Here is an 8,665-nt window from a genome sequence, read left to right as displayed (position 1 = left end):
TAAAAATCAGGCAACTCTTTATCCATTTGTTATATATATATGAGATTTTTAAATGGAAAACTGACCCTAGAAAGCAAATGTTATTGCGTTATATCAGACAATCTGATTCATAATACTGAGGCAGTCTTCACTTATGTTTCAAAAATCGTATTTATTCTAAAAGAAGAATATCCACAAATTCAAAAGATTCATCACTTCACTGATGGTGCAGGTAACCAGTATAAAAATAGGTAGGTTAATTCTTTAGATCACATCATTTAAAAAATTCTGATTAAATACTTCTCAACAAACCATATTCGGCTATTGGAATGATGTTTTTCAAATTTGCTATAGAATAATTAGGATATTATTTTTTTATTATATATATATGATTTTTATTATAATATATGAGTATATTACTTTTCTTTATGTATTATAGGTTTAATTTGAAAAACCTTTGCTTTCATGAAAAAGACTACGAGCTGAAAGCAGATTGGCATTTTTTTTGGCACTGCACATGGAAAAACTGCATGTGATGGAGTAGGTTGTATAGTGAAAAGTGTAATTAATAACCTGTCGAAGGTACAGCACCATCCTTTGGGTGGCCTAAGTGGTGCAACCGCTCTAGGTTTCGTGCTTAGGAAGGCCTCGCGCAGCAAGGCCTTCCTAAGCGCGAGCAATCAAAACTTTTACTTTTTTGGAACGAGAGTTAGGTCTCGCTGCGCGAGGCCCTGCTCTCGTTAAAAAATAAGTAAAAACCTTACTGTCGGTAAAAAAATAAGATAAAATATGTCGTTAAAAAAATATCTATCTGATTATTCGCGCAATAAGTTCAATTATTTATTAATTAAAAAACAAGATTCTCCATCGTACGAGTTGATAGCGAAAAAAATAAAGCAAAACACAGTTGAAGCTCTTCTTTGCAACGACATCGCAAATGGATTCACTTGTTTAACGGCTTTTAAATACTTTTTTAAAGAGTGAAAAAGTTAAAAAAAACAACTAATAAGTCAGAAACATTTTTTTTTTGTTTTTTGAAAATAAAAAAAAAATAAAAAAAAAATCTAAAAAGAAGAAAAGAAAACGAACTATAAGAAAGAATATAAAATATAATTCAAAAATAATGAAAATAAAAGTAATAAATGAATGAAAAAGAAAGAAAAAATTCGAAACTTTGGAAAGCTCAGCATACCAAGATTTTTTATTGTTTTTATTTTTTCATATTTTGTTAGTTATTCATTTTATATTATGATTTATTTTTAGTTAGTTTTAGTTTATGCTGTTAAGTAATGAGCACATACGTATAATCCATAATCAAATCTCAAAAAATACAGGCCTCTTAATTAAAGCAAAACAGTTGTTAAACCAAACTTGTTTGAAATTTATTTATTTTTCTTTTATTCATTGCTATCTAAATTACGCTAACGTTGCTTGGTGCAGCACTAATGTATCTAAAAATAAAAAGCTTTTAATTAAACAAAAACACGCTGTTAAAATTATTGGAAACGTGGATCGCTTCTCGCACACTAAATTTCTTTTTAATAAATTCAAAATACTCGACGTATTTCAACTTAATTTATAATCATATTCTTATATTTATGTTCAAAGTAGACAATAAAATGGCACCCATTTTATTTAACTCATTTTTTGAAAAAATAAGTCATTTATACCCAACAAGATTTTCAAATAACAATTATATTCAACCAAAAGCATATTATTCTGCTACTAAGTTCTCGATTGCAATCAGAGGACCTAAATTATGGAACACATTATTGGATAATGAGTTAAAAAAATTTCCTTCCCTTGATCAATTTTTTTGATTTTAATCTGAATCTTTAGCTTTCTTTGATGTTCGAACATCAATTGAAATAAAAATTGAAATAAAACATGATCATGTTTTATTTCAATTTTTATTTATTTTTAAATTCAAAATCTTAATAAATAAAAGTTTGAAAAGAAATAAAATTATGTGTGTAAAAAGTATTTTTTTATATTTGCATTTTACGCATATATTACATTGTGATAACGGTAATACTTTTTTGTTATTTATATTCTTGTTTTGAAGGGGCTTGGCGATAAGACTGAATTTGTCTTCTTCTTGCCCCAGCCGTGTTTATACATTTTGTAAAAGTCTAATTTTGTAAAATAATTCTTTATGGCGAAATACATACATACATACATAATGATTTTTTTTTCTTTAGTTTTTTAGTATATGTTGTGCATATAGTTTTATTAATAGCTTATTATTTTTAGTTTTTTACAATTTGTTTGTAAGTTTGTAAGTTACAAACTTACAAACAAATTGTAACTATTTATATTTCTTTATGGTTATAAATGTTATAAGTATGAATTAATCTTTGTTATGGCATTAGTAACTGTGGTTTTAGTGTATCAAATCATGTCTAGAGAAAGAGACAAATATAGAAAATTTGAAAATGGTTTTGAAAAACACACAAAAAAGGATAAACGTAAAAAGTTTTTGAAATCGCAAAAGGACGCGCAAGTTAAATTTTTAATACAAGATGGAGCTGAACTTCAAGGACGAGACGGAGAATCAGCTGCTGTTGAAGGTTTGAATATGGTGGGTAAAGAAACTGAAATATTCGTAGACCAATCTATTCCAAGTACAAGTAATGATAAAGAACTAAATGAATTTTTGTCGTCTGATACTTCTGATCCTTTCAATTTCTAGTTGAGGTTTAGCGTTTGAAGTTAAAGATTCTTCAGATCCTGGTCCTCAAAACTTTATAGTTTGTACTGAAGCTAAAGGGATCGTTTCTGACATTAACAATCAAGTTGTTTAGCCAGTTACGTTTTCAACTGCTAAATTTGATAAAATATCCAAAAGGGCCCTTTCCAAGTAATTTTCTTATAACTCAGAAAAAAGACATTTTTCAGCTAAGTATTATAAATCAGCAACGGAGAAGAGGTGCATAGGCAATGGCTTGTATACAGTAAAACTAGTGACAAGGCGTTTTGTTTTTGTTGTAAGTTATTTGGTAACAACACTGGGTCTCAATTATCTTGCAAAGGTTACAGTGATTAGGCACATCTTGGCAGAGGACTTAAATCCCATGAGCACGGCCGTATTAAGGCGGAGGCTGAGGAGGTTATAGCCACAGGCCCACCATAAAAATAGGTCCACTGAAAAAACGATAAAACAGTTATAAAATGTAAGCCCATTAATAGAAAAAAATATCAACAAATAAAAAGGCCTATCATAAAAAACATCAAAGAGGCAAAAACACTAAATTATTAACAATCGGGTATTTAAACACGCGGCCTCACATACTAAATGTTAACTATTAAACATCTAGATATTGTAAAAAAAATGTTTATCTGTGGGAAGTTTAACTATCGGAAACCTAGACACTGCAACAATATATTTTAATTCGTTACACAAGTTGTCTTTTTCTCGTTTTCATTTTGATTAAATCCAATTCATTAGAAAAATAAATTAGTGCAGACTGTTCACTCGCTATATTATTTATATAATATTTTCATATTATTAAAATAAAAATTAATAATCATGACAAAATATAAAAGCGGATTAAACGGTGAGTATCAGCGTGATTTGATTTGTTATTCTCCAAAAAATGGTAAGATATTCTGTGCTACTTGTAAACAATTTGCAAAAGCCGAAAAAACGTCATTGTTAGGAAGTAATGGTTATTACGATTGGAAGAATGCAGTCAGGGATTTAAGTCGCCATTAAGTCAGTACTTTGCACAAAAATAGTTTTGAAAAGGTTGTTGACATAAAAACTACAAGGAAGCGAATAGATAATAGTCTTGTAGAACAGTGCATGTCTGAAAAGAACTATTGGTGTCAACTTCTCCAACGGATTTTAAGTGTAATCAAATTATTGTCGGCAAGAGGTCTTGCTTTTTGTGTAAATGATAAGATTATTGGATCTGTAAACAATGGAAACTATTCAGGATGTTTGGAGTTACTTGCGGAGTATGATCCATTTCTTTCAGAACTCATTCAAGAAGCGCTAACAAAGGTAGAGACCACATATCATATTTGTCATCAACAATTTGTGATGAATTTATTTTAATTATAAGTGATCAGTAAATAAGGCAGGTCATACATGAAATAAAAGGTACAAAATACTATTCTGTCTTAGTAGACTCAACACCAGATGTTTCGCATTCAGACCAATTAACATTGATAATTCGATATGTAACAGCAAGTGGACCCTTTGAAAGTTTTATAGAGCTTAAGAGTGAGAGCTTGACAAAAATACTACTTGTATTTTTAGAAGAGGATGGTATAAGCATTAAAAACTGTAGAGGGTAATCGTATAACAATACATCAAATATGAGTGGAAAATACAATGGTATGCAAGCCTGGATTTGCAACGAAAATAGTTTAGCTGAATACATTCCATTTTGAGGACATTCTCAAAATCTTGTTAGTCAAAATGCTGTCGACAGCTGTCCAGTTGCAGTTTATTTTTTGATTTCGTTCAGAACCTGTTTTTATTTTTCTCTGCTTCAACACACCGATGGAATCTACTTTTAACTGGCTTTACAATGTAGGTATTCGTACTGCAAGTACGAATATCTAGATTGAAACGAATTTCAGATACACATTGGTCTGCTCACCACAATGAAGAAAAGAAATAAAGGAATTTAACAGATTCTTGAAATAGAAATGTAAAATTCTGTATCAAAACGATGCGTATCAACAAAAGCATAAAAGAAAAATTAAGCAAAACAGAAGATGGACTATCGCGATGCAGAAGCAGATGATGCTGACGCTGGATTAACGACTTCGGAAAAGTTTAAAATACACACATTTCTTCCAATTATTGACAAGCTATTATATGCCTTGAATCAGCGAACTTCTGCATACAGTGTTATTGATGATAGATTTAGTTTTTTGTCTCAAGTTAATACTTTAAGATTTTATGATTTGTGAGCCAAAGCCGTGCATTTAGTTAAAATATACCCTGAAGACCTTGAGACTCAGTTATCCAATGAAATTGTTTAGTTTATTGCTTTGTTCAAACAGTTTAACAAAGAAACCACTTCAATTAGTACAAGCAAAAGCAGAGAGTTGCAGATGTTCATATTTATTGCATATAATAATATATATACCTATAAGCATAGGCTCGTGACTGCTTTCCCAAATGTTTGAATTGCACTACGCATGTATCTTCGTAAACAATTGCAGCGGAAAATGTTCATTCTCTCAACTTGAGCTCGTCAAAAACGATTTAAGTTCAACCATGGGCCAAGAACATATAAACGCCCTATCGCTGTTATGCATAGAAAATAGACTACTTTAACAGCTTGATTTAGATTTTGAAATTGATGAATTTGCAAATAAAAAGTCAACATCTAGTAGTCTAAGATTTTAGTAAATAAACAAACCTTCAAACTTATAACAACTTCATTACCATTGAAGAATTATTTGGTATTTGTTGAATAGATTTATTAGTTTGTTTAGTTTTTTACAACTTTGTTATTTCATTAAAAACTATTCTTTACAGTAAATATTTTGAAAAAGATGTCAACTGCATTGAATTATAATAATTATAAAAAAAACATTTCCTATTTTTTTTGTCGCATTATGGCTACAAAAATTTGTAATTTTTTTAATAATAGGTTGTAGGCCCACTCTAAATCTACCGCCTCAGGCCCACTTGGCCCTTAATCCGGCCCTAACCATGAGGCGTCACCAAAGCATGTTGAGAACGTTAAAAAATAGAAGGAATGTGAATTGCGTTTAAACAAAGCTTTAACAATCGATACAAAGCACAGGGAGCTGATAAATAAAGAAAAAAAGCACTGGCGCGAGGTTCTGAAAAGAATTTTTAACGTTATTAAATATGTAGCAGGACACACCATTGCATTCAGAGGATCAAACAGCAAAATATACGAGCGAAACAACGGCAATTTTTTGGGACTGATTGAAATGTTGGCTTCGTCAACCCCGTCATTCAAGAGCATGTTAGACAAATTCAATTGTCTGAAATTTATGATCACTACCTAGGGGCGAACATTCAATATTAGAAGAAATTGGATTGCAAATCAGGGGTTGCAGGGGACAAGAGTATGAAAACGGTTCCAATATGAAAGGTATTCACTCTGGAGTACAGGAAATCTTAAAAATAAATCCAAAGGCATTTTACATGCCCTGCGCTAGCCATAGCCTCAACCTAATTCTCCCTCCTAATTTGTGACCTGTGCCTCAACCTAATTTCACTCCTAATTTATGACGCTTCAAAATGTTCACCTAAATCTATGACTTTTTTTGTTGTTGTGCAAAGAATTTAGGTACTTTTTTCTTCGTCAACAATGCGATGGGAAATTTACATGAAACACGTACCAAATCTGACTGTAAAAAAGTCCTGTGACACTCGTTTGGAAAGAAAACTGGAAAGTGTAAAAGCGCTTCGATATCAAATTATGGTAATTCATACTTAGTTGAACTACCTTAATTTAGCATTAGTTAAACTAGTTGAGTTCACTGAGGATCCAAAAGCCAATAGTGAAACACGATCAGTTATGAATGAAATAAGTAGTTGTGAGTTCTTACTAGCCCTATGTATTTGGTATGATGTACTATTTGCAGTAAACAGTGTTAGTAAAAGCCTACAGGCTCACAAAATGCACCTTGAATTTGTGTCGCTGTTTTTTTAGGGGGGCTAGTTTAGTTTTTCAAAAATTTAGTACTGAAGATTTTGTGGCGGCAACATTGGTAGCAAGAGAACTTAGTGAAACTCTGGGTGAAGAGCCGAATTTCAAAGAAGTCAGGCAGAGAAAGAAAAGAAGAATGTTTGAGTACGAGGGAGAATCCCCCGAGAAAACGTTTAAAGTGGAGTATTGTTTTTGTTATTACAAATACTGCAGCACAGCCCTTGAAAAGAAGATTGGATAAATTGAAAAGATTTGGATAAATAACTAATTACGATACTATGCTTGAATTTATGTATCATGTCAAAGAACTAAAAGCAGTAAAAGAAGACAAATTGTTTCAAAAGTGTGAAGACCTAGAATTGTTTCTAAGTTTTGAAAATTTTTTTCTGAATTTAAGGTTCTTCAAGAACTTCTACCGGCTAAAGTGAAAATAGTTGCGGGGATTTTGAGATTTATTCATTAGATTCAAAACCCATTTCCAAACGCATTTTAAAGCCTTTAAAATTTTACTGATTATACCTTTAACTGTGGCAAGTGCAGAAAGGAGTTTTTCACGCTTAAAACTTATCAAAACATATTTAAGGTTGTCAATGGGTCAAAAAATGCTATCATCCCTGGTAACGTTATCAATTAAATCTGACTCAATAGCCAACATCAATTTCAATGACATTATTGACGACTTCGCTGGAATGAAAGCGAGAAAAGGGGTCGTCCATAAAGGACGTCATTTAGAATTTAAATACTAACCAGAAGTAGAAGTTTATTGGCTCCCTTCCACGGAGATTTTCATTTAATATAAGGCGCTACAATACTCTAAAAGCCTCTACGCACGAGAGGCATTATTCTCCTATTTCTTGCCATTATTTAAATTTAGCGTGACGTCCTTAATGGATGATCCCAAAGTACAGTTCATATAAGTAAGTCTAAGTTTTCATCCTTTTGACGTAATTTTAAAAATTATTTAACCATGGGCAGTTGTTTTTACAGTATTAATAATTCTGTATTATTTTTTATTGGTAAACAAAAGCAACTTATTTTTATTAATAGATATTATCTAGGATTCTATTATAAAATTATGTTCTGTTATTTTACAGATATGACCACTTATTATAAAACATCTGCATACCTATGAGCAATCTTCATATCAATTTCCGAAAACATAATATGTGCAAATAACATTACTATTTTGAAACTATATGTTATATTATTTATAATTTATTATTCAATAATAATAATAATAACCAAATAAAAGTTTAATAACCAAAGAAAAATAACCAAAGAAAAGTTTATTTGTTATTCTAATTCATTTAATTCAGACAAAAATTATTATTTATTTTACATTATTAGACCTATAATAACTTATACCAACCCGTAATTCAGGGGCGGATCCAGACCATCGCGTGAGGGGGGGGGGGGGGATGGGCGATTTCTTAGCAACTCGCAAATTTTTTTATTTAGTTTTCGTTTGAATATTGCTCTTTTTCAGTCATACTTTTATACTTATACTTATAAATACTACTCTTTGATTTTTAATTTTAATCTTTAATTCGAAATAAACTACTTTAGTTACTTTACATTGTTACTTTAGTGTAACAATGAAATGACGCCGTATAGTGGTATCTCAGTAGTCTGGTTTAAAATTAGCGCGGCACAACTTAATTTATCAATTTGAGCCACGTTACGAAGAATTAAATAAAAAAACTGGATCGAGCATATAAGGGAAATAAATTAAGCCATAGCCTTTAATTCTTGAGTAAACGAAGTATAAACAAACAACATAGACCCAATAATCTTTGAAACAAATATAAAACATATATAAACCAAAATGGATTATGACATAGTATGTAGTATGAAAGTTGAAGAATTAAAGTCTTATTTACGTTTTCGTGGCTTGAAAATATCTGGAAAGAAAGAAATTCTTGCAGCTCAAGTCTATTGTGTAATAGAAAATAATGTTATGCCTATTAAAACAGTTGAAGAGGTGGAACATGATATACATACTGAGTACAAAAAAAAAAACTTTTTATTAACGCTGT

The sequence above is a fragment of the Hydra vulgaris genome, chromosome 05 (genome assembly GCF_038396675.1).
Source record: "Hydra vulgaris chromosome 05, alternate assembly HydraT2T_AEP".
In the NCBI taxonomy this organism is placed as follows: Eukaryota; Metazoa; Cnidaria; class Hydrozoa; order Anthoathecata; family Hydridae; genus Hydra; species Hydra vulgaris.
Note: the sequence above shows the minus strand (reverse complement) of the source record.